The following is a 23,829-nucleotide window of genomic DNA, read 5'->3' as shown; positions in this document are numbered from 1 at the left end:
TTGGTTAACATCAGATGATGATGTGATCTACATCCACGTGGATGCTGGCCACTCCCTTCCTCAGACATTCCGTCACAGACACTGCCCGTTCCATCATATTATTCAGCTGATCCATTGAATCAGCCACATGGTAGAGGCAGACATGCATGTAAGCCTGTGCTACATGTACAACCCTAAGCATGTCCTTGGTGGTCCTAGTGGAATGTGCCTGCACCTCCATGATGGCCCTAAACATATGTCAAATGGCAAGTAAAGACACACCATGATCAGGGGGAGGGTGGACAGCAGGCCACCTCTGAGCACCCATAACAACCCTTCTACATGGCACCTCACCCAGACTTTAGCTATGGCCAGAGTCAACCAGTACTGAAGCCATAGTAACCACACTACCCTGATCAAATGTTTCCCCTCCACCTGTCCAATATCTGAGGGCTCAGTGGAATAGGTATGTATAGGCCTACTGACTGTGTCTGAGGGAAATGCAGGGGATGGCTGAATGTCAACCACAGTGTCAGATGCAACCTTTGCACCCCTGACTGTGCCTCTGTTGGGCCACCATCATCATCAGAGTGCCAGTACTCTGACATCAGGTGGTGAGAGTCCTATACTTCCACTGTCAGGATAAGCTGTGATAATAAGCAATAAACCAAGGAATGAAATTAGTACCTGCATTAAATATTTAAAACAATTTATATGGGGGTCACCTTCAGATAGTCGAACTTTTAAAAGCTCGACTTTCATATGGCTGACACCATATGATTGAGCTTTTAAAAGCTCGAACAGTCTGAATGGAGATCTCCATACAGTGCGGAATGGGAAGATTTCCCATTTCCACAATGTAGTGCGATCTCAGAGTTGTAAGTAGCAGGGAGTGTGGGGGATGCAGCCCCCCCACATAAGACATTTAGTTTTTTTTTTGTTTGTTCATAGGTTCATAGGTAGGTACTAGGCTATCAGCCCTAGGGCCTATACAAGCCTAGCCAAAAAGGTACCCTGGCTTTCGCCACCCAAGAAAATTATTTTCCTGTGCCTTTGTCGAGCAGAGCCACAGACGTGATGCCTGGGGTGAATTTTCTATTTCCCATCCAATCATCAAGATTTTTATTGAAGAGTGCTAATGAGGAGCTTTGTTTGATATAGATAGGTAGTTTGTTCCAGAGTATGGGAAGTCTCTGGGACAGGAATCTATCCCTCCAGCATGTTCTGTTTATTGTGGTGACAAGGTTTAGGTCCCTAGAGTGTGTAGCTCGGTGGGATAGGGATTTCTTTAAGTGGAGCATGTCCAACAGCTCTGGGTTTGACATAGCTTTGTATGTTAGGCAGAGATCGCCTCTAAGTAGGTGATATTCGACAGAGTAAAGCTGGAGTTTTTTGAGACGGTCTGCATAGGACATCTGTTTGAGGCCAGTAATCCTCTTTGTGAGATATTTCTGCGGCCTTTCCAGTTGTTGTAGATGTCTTGTGCGGTACATACCAAAAGGGGCGTTGTACTCTATAATGGGTCTAATGAGTGACGAGTAGAGGGGAACAATTACCTTTTTTCCTGGATGAGAAACCTTTTGTGATGAGGTGTGCTACATAGAAGGATTTCCTGACTACTGTGGTGATGTGATTAACAAAGGAGAGACTACTGTCCACCCATGTCCCAAGGTCTCTTATCACACTTTCAGTGTTAAGTAGACTACCACCTATGTGGTAGTTCATAGGTACAACGTTTTTACCAAAGGGGATGACAATGCACAATTTAGCATTGAGCTTGAAGCCATGGCTTTGACACCAGGCATCTGTCTCAGTGAGGCCCTTTTGTAGGATGTCCACATTGTTAGGAGTTTCAGTTATGGCTCCTAGTTTGCAGTCATCTGCGAACTTCATTAGACAAAGACCTTCTGTGTTAGCCTGTACTTCAGAAAAGTAGATACCAAACAGGAGAGTACCCAGGACTGAACCCTGTGATACTCCACTTGTCACTGGTCTGAAGTTGGATTTGGAGTCTGCTACTTTCAGAGTGTGGGTTCTGTCAGTGATCCAGTTGGCAACCCAACTTGTGACAGTGATTTATATCTAGTTTAGTGAGTTTATCTATAATTCCAGAGTTGGGGATGGTGTCAAAGGCCTTGGCGAGATCTAGATAGGCTGTGTGGACTACCTTACCCTCGTCTACTCGTATTTTTTTTTGTTACATGATCGATGTTTCAAATGTTCGATCATATGGTCTCGGCCATATGAAAGTCAATCATTTGAGATTTCGATCATGTAAAGTAGACTCTTTATATGATAACAAACTACCACTCTTCACACTATTGCAGATGGTACAGTAATACACTCACTCATTGCACCCACCTCACACATACAGATAAATGCATATATCTGACAAATGTTCATCAATAATCAAAGAAAAATGTTTGGATTACCATGTGTAGATGACTCCATACTTGGTATGTAGGATGGTCTTGGAAGAAATGAAGCAAGGGAAGGATGCAATTATCATAATTGCAATAATACAGGGAGGCAGTGAATACACAATTTTGGCTATATATCCATTAACAATACTTTTAACTGAAACTTGGCTGACGTGTCCACCCAAAGCCCACTTGCAATGAACAAAAATGTGTTGCTAAGTCTATTAATTTTAGACTCAATAGAGTCATCAAAAAAAACACATGAATTATTAGTTACATTTTTCTATATTTTACTATATAAGAAAATTTTACAACTTGACACGTATGCTTATCTGGACGCTCCTCCTGGCACATACTTGTCCTCCCAGAAACATCACCACCGACATCAATCACATGTTGGTGTGCAGTTTCTGCTGAGCTCTCTGGATGTCTGACATAGTATAAACAAAACAAGAAATAAGTGTTTTGTTTGGATGGTGTGGGGACAGGAACTCTTCATTTGGTGTTAGTAGTGGCTCTGTATCAGGCCCCCTCCTGTAGCTAGCTGTTCATGGGCAACTGCAGCTACTCTCCTTCAGGCTGATGAAATCATATCAGTGGCCATATGATGCAAATGATCATAAGTCCTGGTGTGCCCCCCCCGACATATTCATGGCATTGACATAATTGACTATCTGGTTCCAAATCTGCATTCTGTCAGCCATATCCCCACATCCTCTCTTAAGCAGAAATGCGCCATGGCTCCTGAACGCATATACTATTACATCATTTTTAGGGACACTGAAAGGTGTTTTTTGTAGATTTGTATGCTTGGGTGCCATAAGTCTATGTGACATAAAACAGGGACGTATACAACACATAAATATCATATAACTAAATTCCAATTCATATAAATGTATATGTTTTCAACATTAGGCACTGGAGACACACATTTCAGTTATTAAAATTGAATATTATGTGGTTATACCATATCACACTCACAAACAAACCAATGTTTGGTCCAAAACAAGGAATACCACTTCAGTAATGTATTGTTGCCCATGGAAATAACAATATGAGTACATAATTTCAAGAGCAAGCCGCTTGAAACACAAATTTTGTTCTGGCAACACACAAATGGTACTTGGCTTCCCTACCCCCAAAACAACAAGCAAATGAAAAATTTGTACAAAGCAAGGAATTCAACTGGTAAATATGGTTTCAGCTCAATTCTCACAAAATGTTTACACATTTACAACAGAAAAGTCAATTTTATATGATTGCCAGTCACCTCTTACTATGCCCAGCACTCCCCGGCAGGTATCTATTGGCCATCTTAGAAACATAACACCCTTGTGTCATTGACAATATAGTACATTACATTTCCATGAAATAACAATAAGATTGTTAAGACAACCAGTGTGATGAAAGCTAATAAGCTGTCTATCTGAGAGAATTATTACCTGAAAAAATACATATACCAACAGTGAACTATAAGAAGTGCATACAGATAAAAGTTCCGTTTTCTAATTCATACACATATTTTTTTCTCTTACTAACATGGCAACAAATCTAGAATATACTTAAAAAATACAATCATACCTTAGCAAGATCAGAAGACTTCTCTGCAGACAAATCAAAAGGAATATCAATCTTCTGTGTTCCCCAAATACACAAGTCTCCTCACCTTCAAGTTCCCTAGCAACACTGTTATTTTTTATAGTGTAGAATCAGGCCTCTGAGCATGGTAAAGATGCAAAGAACTCACCTCTGAGTATGGTGAAGATGCAAATGAGGTATGAACTCATTAGAATTGCTGAATCCCAAACTTTTGACTTCGTGTAGCAGGTGTAAACATAGTGTAGGCACTACCTCAGTGTTATTTGCTAATGGATTGTAACTGTGAATAACTAGAGGCAGGGAGAAAGAAGACACAGCAGCAATAAAAACTACTTTACCTGCACTGGGCGATACACTTACAAAGTGCAGAAGTAACTGTAGCAAGCTTTTAAATGGAAGTGAACAGCACACATTTCTCATTTGTGTTCACTAATAGCCAAACTCTCCTGCCTTTGCTGAAAACTGTGTTTCACTGTCATGTAATTTTATCACACATTTACAGGAAAATGATACAAAATGCTCTATAGACTACATGTCTGAGAGTACAGCACAGATAAGAGAAGAATGAACACAATACAAAAAGAAAACAGAGCTGCATTGTTGCAAACATTTCTCAAATGGTTGTGTGATCACTCATTGCAATAAATGTGTAAGCAACACGTGCAAACAACTGAGAGTATACAAGTATATAGGTCTTGTTAATACTGTGGAGGAAATTGGACTTGCTTGTATGCACAATGATTTGCATTCATGATTCAAAGCTGTTTCTATGCCAAAGAGAAATAAGACACCCCCAGTGTGTTTTGTAGGTTCATTAGTATGATAGCTCAAATCCAGAGTTGTGTATAAATCTGTAAGGTGTGTTAAAGTGTATTTTGTAATATTGTTTATGTTTTTTTAATATTAATATTTATGAGGCATGTGGCTTAGCACAAATATGGTGAAATGGATAAATAAATTAATTAATGGAAGTTGTTTCCATAAGGATACTATAAATGAAAGTTGTGAATCAAGTGTCTGTAGCACACCTGGTAAACACGATGAAGCTTACAGCACATAGCATATATGTAGATCATGGTTCAAGTCCCACATTTATCTTTTAATGATGAAACACAATAAACATGTTTTACAAGAATAATACATGTTGAGCTCTGCTTCTCTCTTTTGTGTGTTCTTGCCACTGTGCAAACATGGCATAATGCCTCAGACAACAAGCAGAGATTATCAGTTTCAGAAAAAATACATTGTTACATCTTTTGCATTCCATCTCACAAACATGCTAAGGAACATTGCGTGACAGTCAGCACGGTTCGACAACAGCTGCAGTTCCACAACACCTGCAGACAATGAGCAGAAATTGTCAATTTCAAAAAGATACATTGTTACATCCTTTGCTTTCCATTGCACAAACATGCTAAGTGGCATTGTGCAGTGGTCAGCATGCTTCTACAACACCCGCAATCTTGTCAATTTCTAAAAAGATACAGTGTAACGTGCAGTCTTCCATATTGCAAACAAGCTAAGAGGTGTTGCATAGAAGTCAGCATACATACACAGAAATGATTGTGAAAAATACTGCTGTTGCCTAGCTCTCCGTGTGGCAGCAGTTGTAAGTTAAGGTCCATAATGCAGGTGAGCCAGAGTTCAAATCACATAAACTCCAAGTTTTATTAATGCTGTTCCACTGTAATTTATATAAACATTAACAATATAAAAACAATTACACATAAAAATAACTATGTACAGCAGATGGATTGAGGATACACATATCATATATATTATGTGTCTAACTGTGGGTGTCAGTGCAATTATAGTTCTACAATTAAAAATGTATTTTCTGATGTTCTATGTCACACACAAGGGAGCCCGCAGGATTTTTTGCAGGGGGGTGCAAACCCAGAGCCCCACCCACATAGCTCACCCCAGCCATTCCAGTGTCCCATTACTTGGCTATTTCTCCCCATTTACTGTAGACACTGTTCAAATCTGTGTGCATACTGTTTTATGCTTTAGTTCTACAATGATTACAGGCAGTTGGATTTAATTTACAACTTTTATTTCAAACATTATAGCCCAAACACTGAGACATTTACTAAACCTAAACAAAGCAATAGTCTTACAATGAAAACAGACTTGGCATTAAAGCTTCTCTACTTTTGAAACTCACATTCAATGAAACAGCATTGAAACCCACATTCAAAGAAAATGCATCTGGCCAGTGGCAGGTTATTTACCTTTGAACTGTTTTCAAGCAATAGGCTCCTTGCACGGGCCATGCAAAAGTTCTTTGATTTACCTGATTGTATTAATTATAATATATAATTGAATTATATCCCTTGTATTATACAGCAGCACTTGTTTGAGAGTCTCTGCTGAAGTAAAAGTAATCTGAATAATTCCACATTAAAGATATCTGAAACTAATGAAGATGTTGTTGCTAGAAAACAACTGTATATTTCAGTGTTTCATCTACAAATTCAGTGCCTGCCAAAGAATAAATCGCCTATGTTAAATTAAAAAAATGGTAAGCTGGTATATTGCAATAGAAAATGGATGACAAGCTGAAAAACAGGTTCATAGTTATTAGGCATCTCATCCAAAGGAGGACATCAGCATACAAATGTATATGCTGTAGGAATAGAACCTCAAGCCTTTACATTAAGATGCAAGTATTCTACTTGTGGTGCTACTAACATAGCTTTAAAACTTTATACCACAACAGAGATACCATTTGCTAAACAAAACAGTTGCACATTGTAAATAGACTTGGCATGAGCAGCAGTGAACTTAGCTTCCCCTTAAAACTCACAGTTCTTTGAAAATGCACTTGAAAATTCCACCTGTTAACTCTAACTTGGGCATTTCACTTTCTCTCACAAAAGTACCACACCCCTCAAGGCCTCAACCTTAGTGCAAGAAATCTTGTCAAAGCCTAAAATAAATAGGGATAGATTATAAATATGGCTCTCATAGAAAATTGCAAGAGTAACAGGATTTGTGTTGGTATGCATTTTTCTAAATGACATGACATCTAAAACTGAAATGTCTCATTTAGCAACTTCAATCCTTTTTAGGAGGAATATGGGGCAAAAATCTGGGCAGCTGAGGGGTATGCTACCTCCCTCATACACACATCAAATAATTCTGGTCAGACTTGAATTAGTTCTGGGAAGGTTGCACTGAACGGCACAGTGCTTGAGCTGAAGTGGGTGAAATCCTGGTAGCCAGTGATAACTGATCTGCAGCTCAGCAATGTGAAGCATTAAAGCATTTTTAGCAGAGCATTGTTTCATCACTACCTATTGTGTTTGAACATAAGCTGTAGTTATTTTAAACATTTGCCTTTTTTGATTACTACAGAGTACATTTACCCACCAGAGCTATTGTGTTTTGACTTCAGTGTGGAGCTAGTTGTTGCAGGGCTTGGCTTTTAAGTAAGGTAGCAATGCTTATTTACCATATACCATTAAAGCCACCCTGACCCAACTAACACACAGACACTGCTATAAGACACTGGTCTGCAATAAAATGTAATGAGCTTCTGAAAATACTGTAATCCTGTCCTTTTATTACAATGAATATAAAATACTTTGAAATAAGGTAAAAAGCTCATAATCTTAAACTACTTTTCCACACTTCAAAACAATAATAAAAAATCAAACCCTCAGAAATTTTGGAAAGGTATCTCTACTCTACTTAACCCCAGCAAACCAAACCAGATACCCCTACCCCAGACCAAGACTTGGCTACCCAATTTAACTCTTTTCATTGAATCCATTTCCAAATTAACGTCATCTTTCTCTAACCACTACATTCTCCAAAACTCCTTACCATCCCCAACCATCTCTCTACCCTACTCTGCTACTACTTCCTCATTCCCATCTACTAACTCCCATCCCTCCACTCCTTCTCCTACTCCTACTACTTCATCAGCTTCATCTGCCCCTAATTCTCCCTCTTCACACTCCTTTTTCTCTCATTTAAACCTATACCCACTTCTACTATAAAGAAACTCCTTATGAAACTGAAGCCATGCACCAATGCTCCTGATAACATCCCTCTTACTTTCTTAGCAAAGCTGCTCCTATTAGCATTTTAATCAACCGCTCTATCCAAGAATGTATAGTACCCCAAGTCTAGAAAAGGGCCTTTATCATACCTCTACATAAAGGTGGCAACAACAACAATGTTACTAATTTCCTACCATCGCTATTCTGTCCCCCATCTCTAAACTCTTAGAAAAGTGTATCCAACTACAACTCCTTCCACATCTCTTGGATAATCACCTACTAACTCCCACACATGGATTCAGACCACATCATAGCACTATGACCACCCTCCTCTCCTTCCTTGACACTGTAAATAAAGCCCGCGACTCTGGCCAAATTGTTTCTACCCTACTACTCGACCTCTCTAAGGCCTCTGACACTCTCTCACAGCCTGCTACTAACTAAACTTTCTAAACTTAACCTATCTCCCTCCTCCTTGAACTGGTTCTCCAGGTACTTATCTAACAGATCTCAAGCAGTCAAATGGAAAAAGGCCACCTCCTCATTTCTAAATACTCCTACTGGGGTACCCCAGGGCTCTATACTGAGTCCCCTTCTCTTCAATATATTTATAAATGATTTCCGCAACTCTATCCCATTCTCAGACATCATCCACTGTTCAAATCTCTCAGTGTGCATACTGTTTTATGCTTTACTTTACAATGATTACAGATATTTGGATTTCATTTACAACTTTTATTTCAGATTTTATAGCACAAACACTGACAGGCATTTACTAAACCTAAACAAAGCAATAGTCTTACAATGAAAACAGACTTAGCATTAAAACTTCTCTACCTTTGAAACCCACATTCACTGAAACAGCATCGAAACCCACATTTCACGAACATGCATCTGGCCAGTGGCAGGGTAAGTTTACATTTGGCCCATTTCCAAATCATAGGCTCCTTGCACACATTTTTAGAAACATGCAAGAGTTCTTTGATTCACCTTCCTGACTATTATACTACATAATAATTGAATTATATCCCTTGTACAACACAGCACCACTTGTTAGAGTGTGTTTTATAGTTCTGAGCATCTTTCCTTTAAGCAATGAAACAAATCATATGAACCAATAATGACAGCCTGCCCAATTCAGAACATTTCAACCATAAAGGAACACTCAAACTTCTGTCATAAAATCCACCAATATCAATCAGTATGCAGAATCTCTGCAGAAGTAAAAGTCATCTGAATAATTCCACATTAAAGAGATCTGAAACCAATGAAGAGGTTGTTGCTAGAAAATAACTTTATATTTCAGTGTTTCATTTACAATTTCAGTGCCTGTTGCCATTGAAGAATAAATTGCATGTGCTACATTAAAATTAATGGTAAGTTGATATATTGCAATAGGGAATGGGTGGCAGGCTGAAAAGCAGGTTCATAGTTATTAGGTATCTCATCCAAAGGAGGACATACTAAGAACTGCAGTACCATACCCCCTTAAAATACAAATGTACATGCTGTGTGAATAAAACCTACAGCCATTTGCATCAAGATGCACGTATGCTACCTGCTGTGCTAACACTGCCTTAAAATTCTATACCACAATAATGATACCATTTGCTAAACAAAACAGTTGCACATAAATTCCACCCGTTATAGCTAACTAGGGCATTTCTCTGTCACACACACACACCTCAACTTTAGTGCAAGAAATACATAAAGATTGATTTTTTTCAAAGTTACAACAACTGTAAACTCTGTGACCATGGTGTACATTTGTTTTGACAGAAAGGTATGAACTCATGGCTATGTATATAGTTGAATCTCTGTACTATTCTGCTTTAATAGTGTGTTTGCATTCAGAAACGTGTTACAACAACTGTAAACTCTGTGTGACCATGGTGTGTGTGTTTTTGACAGAAAGGGCTATGTATATAGTTGAATCTCTGTACTGAAGTACTCCCTACCATGATGCTGCTTAACTAGTGTGTTTGCATTCAGAAACTTAGTTTTATACTGAACTTTTATAACTACATGAATTAGAAAATATCCTTTTCAGAGCCTAAGCTAAAAACACCCGAGATGAAAAGGTGATGGTGTCTACATATTCTTAAACAACATTTCATCTCCAGACTTGCTATGTGAGATAATGACATGGAATTCCTCTGCATCCAGCTTAGCATTAACAAAACTCCTTACTGTGTCATACCTAACTATAGGTCCCCCCCCATCAGTCCATATCTCCTAACTAACATGGTGTCCCTATGCATTAAGCCAACACCATTATTCTAGGAGACTTCAATCACGTTTTCTTCCAAAATTGCCATTTTGAGGAAGGATTATTATTTGTGCCGACAATGGAGAGGTTTGGATATTTCTAATTCTACAAAGCGATTTGCACATACCTCTTAATTCAGGAAATCTGGACAAGGCTAAATATATTGGGGGAACATACAAACACTACTAAAAATTGCTCTTGTATAAACTTGACAGTTGATAGAATAACAGGTCTTGCATTAGCATGCATTTTTCTGAAGGTTATGACGTCTGAAACTCAAATGTCTGTCATTTAGTGAGTTCATTGTATGAGGAACAAAACAAAAATAAGAAGCAAATATCTATTCATTCTGCAAAGATATGGAGAAATGAGAGGTATAGTTCAACCAGGGCTGTCTGAGTTTGCTCCAGTATCACATAGTCCCAACACATCAGCGAACCAAACACATAAATACACAAAAACATACTCTGAGGCTCTAAATAAAAATCTACCTAAGCAACAGAGAACTCCAAAGCAGACATCCAAGCAAACGCTACCTCAACACAAAACATGCACAACACATAGCCCACAAGCAGCCACAGCCCTTAAGGCTGAATAACACACCTGATACTCTTGTAATAGGTGACTCTATTGTCAGACACACTGACGTCCTGCTCACCAGGCTGAATAAAGAGAAGGTCACGGTGAGCTGCCTGCTCAGGTCACTCCAAAGCAAATACAAATATGGCTCAGTCATTGTACATGCTGGTGTGAATGACCTGAGGACTACATGAAAAGAGACATAGAGGAGCTCTATGATCATGTGAGCAGCATCTTACCCTCACCTAGAATGATGCCACAGTACAAAGACAAAATGATCGATTTTAACAATTGGCTAAAATTTTGGTGTCATTCAAAGGGGATCCAGTGTCTGTCAGCCTGGGATGACATGCTCGACAAGCCACGTTGCTTCACTAGGGACAGCTTGCACCTGTCACCACTGGGCTTTCAGATATTGGCAAAGGCTCTTGCCACCCCCATAGTGCCTGTTTTAGGCAAGGCTCAAAAGTCAAACCCACCCCCATAGACAGCACAAGGAACAAGAAACTAAGTCTTAACCTCAAGATGCAAGCTCTCCTCAGTATGGAGAACATAGATATCTGTGCAGTGACAGAAACCTGGTTCAAGGCTAGAGCACCCCAGCACTACCAGGCTATACCTCATATCATGCCCCCATAACCCGGACCGAACCACAAAAGGAGGAGGAGTTTCCATATTTATCAAGGATATCCACATGTATTTGTTTTTTCTGGAGGTCAAGCACTGTAATCAGATACAGTTGAAGCAAGTAACTCTTTAAGGAGTCTTGGTATAACTGGAATGAATATCACAATTTAACTATGGCAAACTAAAACCTTTAATAATCCCATAATTAAAACAAATAAAACAAAATGTCTTACAATTGGAACCAATTATTCTCCCTTACAAAAACAACTACATACATACAAAACTGTAAAGTACAAATCATTTTATTCAAACAGATTCACAGCATTTTCATCTTATAGCAAGACTTCCTTAGACTCTGATGAAAAGTCTTGTTACAAAATGAACGACTGGGAATTTGTTTCCATAAAGTGGTTTGTTCTTATTTTTTAAATATATTTTATGTAATAATAAGCCCCCTTCAAAAAGAAATCTTAACATGGAAAGGAAAATGCCATTTGTCTGCCATCAGGTCTGTCCCTTGGCTATGCACATGCAATATAACAGAAACAAACACACAACATTCTTTTGTAAGTTAGAAAATTGACTGGGGTGCTAAGGAAAGGGCACTGCACTGAATGACAGTTCGGATCAGTAAATGACTGAAAAGGCAGATAGAACTGGTAGGTAACATTTCTTCAAACAGAATGTGTCACAGGTTGCTTCACCGCAATTCTCAGTGCCAGTCCAGGAAGTATATTGAATAAATGTTTTGAATGAATAAATCCACTTCAGAAAGAGTAAATACAAAAGTAGCAGTTTTAATTGGCCAGCTTCTGAACATGGACACACCTCCAACTTCACATCTTTCATTCATTCACACACACACACACACACACACACACACACACTTACTTACTTTGAAAGTGTCCCATCTTCCTTTCGTCTCCTCCCGCTTTGCCGAATCCGTCCGTTCAGTTCCGCCCGTGGTCCCCTTTTTTTTTCTTTTTACCCCAAAACCGTCTGTCCATCCGGAAGTCCGCCCAAAAAGTTGAAAATATTGATGTCAGCACACCCACGACCGTTCTCTTGATGTCAGCATGGACTTCATTTCTTCTTAAAGAAGTTTAAATTAGAACATGTCAGCCGATTCCAGGGGGGTGCAAGTGCACCCCCTTGCACCTGCCTGCGGGCGCCCTTGGTCACACACATACATGGTTAACCACTCAACTCTTTAATGTGTACATATAACTAATGAGCATATCTGACAAACAAGTTTTCCATTTCAATGAGTGCTGTGGAGAGTAATGACTGTAAAAAAAACACATCTGTTGCCCAGTCTTCCCAGTGGCAACTGATGTAAGTTCATGGCCACAATACAGGTGAGCCAGTGTTCTAATCTAGCACAATCCAAATTGTATTAATGCTGTTACACTCATTTTTTAAAACTAAAGAACAATATAAAGATAGTTAGACATAAGAATAACTATGTATAGCAGTGGATATCATATGAATTATATGTGTGACTGAGGGTATACTGACAGTTATGTTTTTGTACTTAAAAGTGTCTTTTCTGCCCTGGGATGGACTTCAAACATCAATGATAGTCATAGACAAGTGAATACATAAACCAGGATCTTGTAAGGTCACACACATACATGGTTAACCACTCACTCTTTAATGTGTCTATATAATTAATGAGCATATCTGACAAACACCTCTGTGGCAAGGAGGAAAAAACACCTATGTGGAAGATTATGTATTGTCTATTTTACATAGGTTTGAATCCCACATTGTACAAATTACTTTTATCAGTGTGTAAAGACACACAAAAAAGTACCAAGTCATAAAATGTATACACCTAAATACAAGTCTGAAAAGTTTTAAGTCATCTAACAGGTACAGCAGCATCCAGTCTATAAACTAATACCAACTGTCGCATTACCCTTCCTAAATCATAAACTGCCTTCCTCTTCAACATTGTTGCTTTCTGGTTAATGTTGTGCAAACATGGCTGGCATTTTACACTAGTGAAGAGGTGAATAGCTATGGTTCTTTCCAAATTCCCTCCTGCACATTCCAATATTGCTTCCACTTTGTTCTTCCCCATACTTGCCCCCCATTTCACCACTTTCCTATCTACCTCATTTTCACACCTTTAGTCTGATCAGAAAGTAGAATCACACACCACACACAGCAGAAATGCCCCCAGTGAAGCCCTTCACTTTTTGCCCACTGTGTTTGCGTGGAGTTTGGCATCATGCACCAATGCTGAGCGACAGTGAATGGTATTCACGTGCTATGGCATAGTGCAGTTATTTCTGCACAATGTTGCTTAATCTCACTGCAGTAAAGAAACACAGTTAAAGCACAGTAAAGGCACTCAAATTACATATGTACTGTAACATTTGTTTACACTGATGAATATATAATACTGCAAATCCATATGTGTACTATTGACATAAAATCAATTGACTGATGTTAGTTTTTATACACTACCTCACTTTAGTCATTCCCTCTCACATTTGCAAAATTGATCAAATTTAATTACATAATGCCATTCTGAAAACATGCGTAAATTTTAGATTGAGCTGGATTTGAACACTGTCTCTTTTGTGCTCAAAATATGACTGCAATGCTGTTACACCTGCTAACACAGGGAAAGCTAGGTAGCAGCTGTTTTTATTACACTGTCCAAAGTGCTCACTGCCATACCTCTCCACTTAGCGTGTTTGCTGGAGGAAAACAAACCAATTGGTAGTATTATTATTTTCCCAATAAAGCAGAAACCCATATTTGCTCATTGCTTAACACTGTGCAAATGGGGAAGGCGATAGCAACATTCCTTAATGTTATAAAGTTATGACACAACATTTCTAATATAAACTGCATTGTGAACACCATTGTATCTGTCAGTTATTTCTACACTAGCCTAGATTCTTAAGTACTTCTCAAGTTCAAGTCATAGTCATTAAATATGAATCTTGCATTGGCAAACACTTTGCCATCGATTCTGCAAACCAATTGCTTGGCGGTGCACTACAGAAATGGCTGATTGGCATGTATTAGTATGTTTAATGCACAGTTAGTCTTCAACCCATTATAATCCATGTAAAAACACAAACAAAGGAAAGGAACTTGCTATTGACTAAAACATATTTTCTGAGACTTATGTGTGCCCTGCAGTAGTCAGTAGTAGTTTCCAAATGTCAACTACACTACAGAAATAAATAGCACAACTGCATTATTACATCATCTAAAGCTTAATACTGACAATACACATTCAGACTGTCTTATACATAGATTAATGTGGACATCAGTTCATCACAAATATGAACACACATACATACACAACTGTATCCCTGCTAATCACAAGACATGTGTGTGACTATGTGGGACTATACATGTGTAATGTACACAGCATATTGAGAAACGGGTGCATCTGATTCACTTCTACAACATGCATTCCTGACAGCTTTTTGCATATAGTTTGAGAAGCTGTCTTTTAAAGTATACCTGCACATTGTAAACACAGCAGAAAATACAAATTCCACAATTTGCACACCACTGTCATGACAGGATATGTTACCCACATCTTATAATGATGATGGCATCATCTATGAGGGTCAGTATGACAAGACAAAAGCATACTTCAGGGATGGTGTAATTATTAACTACTGTGTTCTGCAGATGCAAACAAAATGCTTACATGTGGGTTAACTTACCAGAACAGCCACATTATATGTGTGTATGTATGTGTAAGTGTATGTGCATAGTCAGAAGTACACTAGTCTGTATCCTACTGTTAGCAATCCAGTTCCATGCAGAACAAATATTTTGACAGTGATACATGCCTACACAGCCATTTTATTCTGGCCTCCCAACATCTACTTCCAAACATACAATGAGAATGTCATCCAGTATAAATTGTCCAGCAGCAGTGTAAAAGTCAGCCATATGTTGTGATGTTTGTGTTAAGTACTGAGCTCTCTAGCTTGTATAACCTAGTTAGGTAGGGGTTCTAATCTCACTACAGCCAACTGGTGTGTGTGTGTGTGTGTGTGTGTGTGTGTGTGTGTGTGTGTGTGTGTGTGTGTGTACATAGTCAGAACAGCATGAGTCTGTATTCTACTGTCAGAAATCCATTCCCATGCAGAACAAATATATTGACAATTGTACATGCCTACACCTCCGTTTCATACAGGCTTTCCAAAATCTTCTCACAAACATACAATGATGATGTCATCCACTATAAATTGTCCCGCATCAGTATAAAAGTCAGATTTGTACTGTGGTGCTCGAGTGAAGCACTGAGTTTTCTAGTTTGTGTAATTGGATAGTTAGGGGTTCTAATCTCACTGCAATCAACAGGTGTGTGTGTGTGTGTGTGTGTGTGTGTGTGTGTGTGTGTGTGTGTGTGTGTGTGTGTGTGTGTGTGTGTGTGTGTGTGTGTGTGTGTGTGTGTGTGTGTGTGTGTGTGTGTGTGTGTGTGTGTGTGTGTGTGTGTGTGTGTATACATAGTCAGAAGAGCATCAGTCTGTATCCTACTGTCAGCAATCCAGTTCCATGCAAATCAAATATTTTTACAGTCGTACATGCCTACACAGCCATTTCATACAGACCTCCTAACATCTTCTCACAAACATACACTGCTGATGCCATCATCTATAAAGTGTTGTTTCACACTATGAAAGCTAGACTTATGGTTAAGTACTTGTGTTAAGTACTGTGTTCTGTAGATTGTTAGGCAGGAGTTCTACTCTCACTGCACTTCACTGGTGTGTGTGTGTGTGTGTGTGTGTGTGTGTGTGTGTGTGTGTGTGTGTGTGTGTGTGTGTGTGTGTGTGTATGTGTGCGTGTTTGTGTTCAGTTAGTTCACATTCTACAGACTATTTTAGAACAGCATTTGAGACACTGCTACTACCATCTTCTTCTCACCAGACACTGATGATGTCATTATCTATAAAATGTTGAGTATGAAAGCTAGACTTGAGCTGTGGTGCTTGCATTACATACTGTGGTCTGTAGATTTTTAGGTGGGGGGGTTCTAGTCTCATTGTTGTCAACTGGTGTGTGTGTGTGTTTGTGTCCAGTTAGTTCACATTCTTGAGACCATTTTAAAACAGCATGTAAGACACTCCTACTATCATCTTCTTCTCAACAGACACTGCTGATGTCATCAGCTATAAAGTGATGTCTGACATTTTGGTAGTTAAGCTTGTGCTGTGGCACTTGTGTTAAGTACTGTGTTCTGTAGATAGATAGGGGGTCTAGTCTCACTGCAATAAGCTGGTGTGTATATTCATTCAACAATCAGTAAGGTGACAATTTTGCAACAGCATGTGAGTTCACAGCTATGTCAGACACTCCTCTGAACATTTCATGTAACATACACTAATGATGTCATGCTGTATAAAGTGCACTCTGACAGTAATCAAATCAAACTTGTGCTGTGACAGTAACATTAAGCATTCTACAGCTTCTGTAAATAGATATTTAGGGGTTCTAATCTGACAGCAGGCAACTTGAGTATATATGCATTCAAATAATAGTTCTGATACAATTTTTCACCAAGATGTGACTCCACATCTATGTCAGACACTCCACCCAACATCTTCCCAGCATCCAATCATGCTATCATACTCTATAAAGTGTAACATAACAGTGGTAAAGTCAGACATATGCAGTGGTGTGTTACATATTATGGAATTCAGCTTGTATACCTACACAGGTGTAATGTTCAAATCAGACCAAGTCTACTGCTGTGTGTGAGGTTAGTGGTACATTATGATCATTGTATGATCTTTTGAATTGCTTTTCATTTCACTAACAATTAGGAGAACCTTTAAGATATCTGCATGCATCCAACATCCCCCTTTTTCCTCTGTCCACATGTCATCCTTACCGCAGAGAAGTGGAGGATGTCCTCATTTCAAAGATGCATACACACATCATGAAGCAGAGTCCTTCCATGAGCCTCTGCTAGCCATCTCCAGACCACTGGATGTGTGATTGCTGATTCTGTCATGGGGAGGTGCACATGTCACATATGGACAGAGGCAGTGTGTAATGCAATGAAACAAATGCACACATACACACATAGCCTTGTTTTCTTTCATCATATAGATACAGGGAGTTTGGTTTAAATAGAATAATAATGGACAGGATTTTATGTGATGTTGGCCATTAGCTTAAGTAATGTACTATGACCCTATGAACATTTCACATGCCAATATTACTGTCATCAACATGTGTTATTTTGAGGTGTGGATGTACAGTAGGCCTATAAGAGGGTATTTCAACCTCAATGTGAGGTGATATATTGATGGCTGTTGCTGCCATTTGATTACATGTTCCTTCTATAACAGCTGTAGTGATATGCCTCCTGAGAACTGTTGACATGGGATGATACTATGTATATTGTTGACTTAGTAAGGCATGCATTTCTGCATTGGAGCAGATCAACACTATATGCAGTTCTCATGCAACCATCACAGTGATACCTACCGTATGGCACATGTGTGCATCTGTATACCTATCATCATTAAATGCTCTGTGATATACATCAGTATAAATTCATACTGATTACATGGGCACATAAGCCTTGTTTCATCCACATGGTGCAATGCTGTGATATACACAAAAACATCACATGTTTGGATTCAATTGCAGCCTTGTAGAATTCATTGTATGCCCAATTGTCCCAAGGATTATTGAAGTGGTCAACAACACCATTGTGTTACTATCAGCATTTTTGTTAGTGACTGTTGTGCATGAGGTTGTGCATGAGCCACAGCCAACTCATTTGTAATGTGTCCATATATGGTATCAGGCCACTCAAACACAGATTTCCAATGAAAAACATATAGGCATATGTTGTGAAATTGATGTAATTATGTGACATTGGTAGAAATGTAGGACTGTGAACAGTACCACTGAGTGGCACATGATGCATAACCAAGGTTGTATTTGGAGGTATTGTCACAAATCATTTATTTAAATAATTGTGAAATGTTAAGGAGAATGCACAACTAAGCACAGAGCTGTTTGTGGATACCACCAGCCATACTCATCTGGAAAAAACAGGCAATCTGCTAGCTGACAATTTGTCTCACACTTCATCCCTCCCCCCTGTCCACACTGGCCATCATGCAACATATACATGTACACATTAATCAGTTTATTTTCTCAGGAGAACAGCTCATCTGTGTATTCTCTATGGCTAAAAGCATAGAATCAATGTGTCCTGACAACATCCCAGGTTAACTATACCATGACTTAAAACCTGACCTAGCAGACACAGTTGGAGCCCTACTTAAACACAGCCTCCAGATAGCCTATGATCTGGCAGAAGAATGTACAGCAACAATCATCTGTCTAAACAAGAGGGTCCAACACCTGATGCAGGAACTTATAGACCCATAATCTTGACTGTCTTCATCTGTGAAGCAAACAGATGACTCATCATGGACCTTATCAAAAAGGACACAGGTAATCTCCTGACTGTGTACCAAACCCATTTTTGATTTGATAAAGCTACATCATGTCTATTAAATCTTGTTGACATCTTCAAGAAGGTCGCTAAGGCCATGCATAGGGAAAAGACTGTCATTCTGCATAACTTCACCTGGCCAAGGCATCTTACAAAAATTCACACTCAGGTATTACAGAGAAACTGTCTCAAGTGGGCATAAACACCTACATCATCAAATGGTTAGAAAAATGGATAGGCTCATAGGTTCATATGTGTTTACTAGGCTAATGACCACAAGGGCCTTTTGTAAGCCTAGCCATGCATCCCAAATCTCTCACAAGTTCTGATACCCTTTGTGATGATATGAGATAGTGCCATCTGTGCTAGGGAGAGTAAGGCAGTGCATGTGTAACATATGCAAGCATAGCTAGCTGGAGTTTTGTAAAGAAGTTTATGTCATTTGGCTATCGCATTGATTTGTACAGATGTTTCTGTTAAAAAATGCATTTGTAAAGTTGCTTGTGTAAAAATGCATCAACAGTGGGTCCTGCTGGACAGAAAATAGATGTACATGTATGTCAGACAGTGTTATTATAACTGATTAAATGTATATGTTTTAACAGAGAATTCTGGAAGCGAAGAGGTTAATCTCAGTCCAGCTAATTTTGAAAAATAGGTTAAAAATTAAATGGGTTGGTTTAGACCATAAAGATTTTATCTTAGAGGTCTGACTGGAGCCAGAGATAAAAATGTCTGTGAAAACCAGAGCTAGGAATCTTACTGTATTGTCCTTAGGGGTGACCTAATTGCTACCCTGGAAGGGTGGAAGTTTTTGTTTTATAGCTTTCAGATGCTGTAACAGATCCTAGCAAAGCTCTGGGTGTGTATTGTACCAGGGTGAGGTGACCAGATGTGATGTTATTTTATAACCAGCACTGAAATTATTTTTTTAGATATTAGTGAGAGATATTCTGGAACTCTCACAGCAACACTTTTGTTTTTTGGAACTGACAGGAAAGATCTCTCACAGATATATATCACAACCTCACACCTCATCTTGCCTTGCTGTAGTAAGGAACTCAGCGCACTTCATCTTGCCTTGCTGTAGTAAGTAATTTAACTAGGGAACCATAATTCTTTAGTCAGTCAGAAAAATATAGTGGGATTAGTTAAGTATTGTTTTTCCTGCATCTGTGTGAATCTATCCAACTGTGTTACACTTTTTATATCTCCTGTGATTGAAACTCTGGTGTTTATTGTAACTAGATATTCAGTATTCACATGTTTCTATTTTATCATTTATTATTAAATATTCCTATACCTTTCATTGTAGCTGGTCTTTTAAAGAATACTTTTGGCATCTTAAGAGTACTGATGCTTATTTTCGTGACACTGTGGCCGCTTCTAAAAGCCTTGCTGCATCGGTCAAACTCTGCCATTTGTATTAGTATTGATTTTACTCAGTATAATTGGGTACCCTTGTAAGACCCTTAGAGTAGCTGACTGGTGGCAGCGTAATTACCTTATGGTCCTGGTGAGGGGGGGCACAGCTGATAAATTTGTGCCACTCTTTCTAAGGTGTACGTGTGTGTGTGTGTGTGTGTGTGTGTGTGTGTGTGTGTGTGTGTGTGTGTGTGTGTGTGTGTGCATTTGTGTGATCAAATATCCAAGTGTGTGTGTGTGTGTGTGTGTGTGTGTGTGTGTGTGTGTGTGTGTGTGTGTGTGTGTGTGTGTGTGTGTGTGTGTGTGTGTGTGTGTGTGTGTGTGTGTGTGTGTGTGTGTGTCTGAGTCAGCTACTTGGAACAGGGATACACAGCTCAAAAGTGGTCAGTGTGGAGTCTTGTATGGGGCCTGGAGAGAGACAGTGAGTCTAGCCCCAGGTTTGGAGGGTGCTCCCTGTGTGCTCTTAAGGGAAAGTGTGCTTCGTGCAGAGAGCTGCATCTGAAAATACTGTGTGTATCCATTTTTGCTCCTAGTGGCTGTCCCTCACCGGTGTCAGTGGTGAGGATTGAGGCTCCTTTATTACTGTCCTGTAGTAGGGACTGTCACACCCTTGATAAGTGTAAGCAGGGGCTTGGGAGATGAAACATTTACAAGCAGGGGCCTGGGAGATGAACCATTTACAGGTTGCCTATGTCCATTAGAGACATATGTGCCAAACCAGGGATGAATTTCCAGTTCCCCATCCGATTGTCCAAGTTGCACTTGACTTGGGATAGGGAGGAACTCTTTTTCACATGGATGGGGAGCCTGTTCCAGAGGTGGGGTAGTCTCTGGGATACATACCTGTCTCTCCAGCAGGTCCTATTTATATCACAGGCAAGGTTCAAGTCTTTAGAATAGGTAATTCTGGTGCTGTTTGTTTTGAGGATATGTAGGAGGTCCATCAGAGTTGCATCTGACAATGCCCTGTATGCTAGGCATAGATCTCCTCTCAAAAGCCTGTAGGAGACAGAATATAGGGATAGGGCCTTGAGGAGGTCTGCATAAGACATTTTATTATGCCCTGTATTCTTTTAGTGAGGAACCTCTGTGGACATTCCAATTGCTGGACATGCCTGGTTAGGTACATACCAAAGGGGCATTATACTCAATGATAGGTCTGATGAATGCCGAATAGAGTGGAACAATGACTTCCTTAGACTTAGATGCCATACCTTTGTTAATATGCTGCACAACATAGAATGATTTCCTCATTACTATAGACACAAGATTGTCAAAGGCTAGATTTCTGTCAATGTGTGTCCCTAAGTCCCTGACTACTGGGTCAACTCTAAGAGATGCGTTGTCAATATGATAGTTACTAGGGGTGGATGACTTTCTGAAGAATACTATTATGCATTTCTTGGCATTTAGTTTTAGTCCAATGCTCTGACACCAGTTGTTTATCTGTGTCATCCCTTCCTGGAGAACATTTGTGCCAGTGTGGGATTCAATGACAGCTCCTAATTTGCAATCATCTGCAGATTTAGTCAGCCAGAGACAACTGACATTGTCCTTGACTTCAGAGAGGTAAATGCCAACAAGGCATGGTTCAAGGACTGATCCCTGAGGGACTTCACTTGTGATTGGCCTCTTTGTGAAGGTATACTCCCCAATTCTAACTTCCTGGATCCTGTTTGTAAGCCAGTTGGCTATACACCGGGTAACATACAGGTTTGTACCTAACATCTTGAGTTTGTCAACAATGCCTGAGTGGGGTATTGTGTCAAATGTCTTGGGCAAGTCAAGGTAGGCAGTGTGAATCATTTTGCCCTCATTCATTGCTTTGCTGACCTTGGCAAAGAAGTCCACCAGGTCGAGTAGGCATGAGCTGCCTTTGACGAAACCAAACTGGGTTGGGTCCAGTGTCTGGAGGTTTACTATGCCACTATTGATCATTTCCATGATAATTCTTTCCATGGCTTTACATATGACTAGTGAGACTTATGGGTCTGTAGTTTCCAGAGTCTGTAGATGGCCCACCTTTGTGCAGAGGAAGGACTGTTGCTGTTCTCCATTCATGAGGCATGAAGCCTGTTTTCAGGCTACAGTTAAATAGCAATTCCAGACGGCCTGATAGGTCATGTTTCATGCTATTTAGAAGGCATCCTGGGATATTGTTGGGCCCATTGATGCAGTGTTCTTGGCCTTAGAGAAAGAGCATTAAGGGCCTGTTCTCCAGTGTTATATTTGATGGTATTGCCTGAGGGAAGGTTGAGGGAGAGAGAGAGAGGTAAAGTTGGAACTGAATTTATTGGCAGGTAGGTTTTCTATATCTAATGGCTCAGAATATGTGGCTCCATTTACAATGAGCTCTGTACACAATTGTGTATTGCCTTTGAGGTTGTGGACATAGTTAAGGAATGCCTTGTGGTTGTCCTTGGCCCGTGAGGCCAAATTTTCCTCAAATTTAACTTTGGTAGACTTTATTTTTCCTCTGAGTTGTTTGTTTAGTTTGATGAGAGTGGTTTTATCCTGCTCAATGCTGCAACTCCTAATTTTTACCATGTGTTTCTTCCTTCTGTTATACAGCCTATTTATTTTGTGATTCCACAGGCTAGCTTTTTTTTTTTTTTGAGTTAGTTCTGTACTTCTTCTTGGTGGATACAGCTGCCTCTATGAAACTATTAACATGCTTGTACAGGGTTTCTGTGAATAGTTCTGCATAGGCAACAGTGCTCTCAGGGTTTATGGGGGGTTTATGGGGGTTTGAAATTTTGCCAGGTTATCACTTAATAGTAGGAAGTTAGCCTGAATATTCCAGGTTTAGCTGGGGGTCCAGATTTTATTTTTACTTCAAAGGAGACAATTTTGTGGTCTGACCTTACCAGGGAAGACATTTCAGTAGAGAGTGTGCAGCACTCTTCCATATTAGTTAGGACCACATCCAGTATAGTTGCACCACTGGTTGGTGTATTGACTATCTGGTCCAGGGAGTTTATGTTTACAAAATGCAGGAATCTCTATGCTTGTACCTTTGTTGTATAGGATTCCCAGTTAATAGTGGGATAATTAAAATCACCCATGAATATGGTATTGGGGTGGATGGTGAGTGTTTCCAATAAGGTTAAATGCATGGTATGGGTTTTCTGGGTCATAGAGGGGGACCTATAGCTTGCAAGGAAGTGGTATCCAATTTTGCCTATGGTGATTTGAACATGGAGCAGCTCAATAGCATTGTCCTGTTCAACCAGCCATGTATATTTATTTTTTATGTAAATCGAGACACCTCCACCTTTAGTCCCTGTCTGTGTAGTAGCTGGTCTAAATGTGTGGAAGGCATTATAACCTTGCACTGCTGGTGTGTTCTCCACAGCTTTAAACCATGCCTCAGTGGCCGCACAGACATCAGCATTCTGTAGGGTGAAGAGAGCATCTAAGGAATGGAGTTTTTTGTTTAGACTCATAGCATTG

This window comes from Protopterus annectens, chromosome 4.part0, assembly GCF_019279795.1.
Source record: "Protopterus annectens isolate FY-2018-M chromosome 4.part0, PAN1.0, whole genome shotgun sequence".
NCBI lineage: Eukaryota > Metazoa > Chordata > Ceratodontiformes > Protopteridae > Protopterus > Protopterus annectens.
This window is presented reverse-complemented; position numbering follows the sequence as displayed.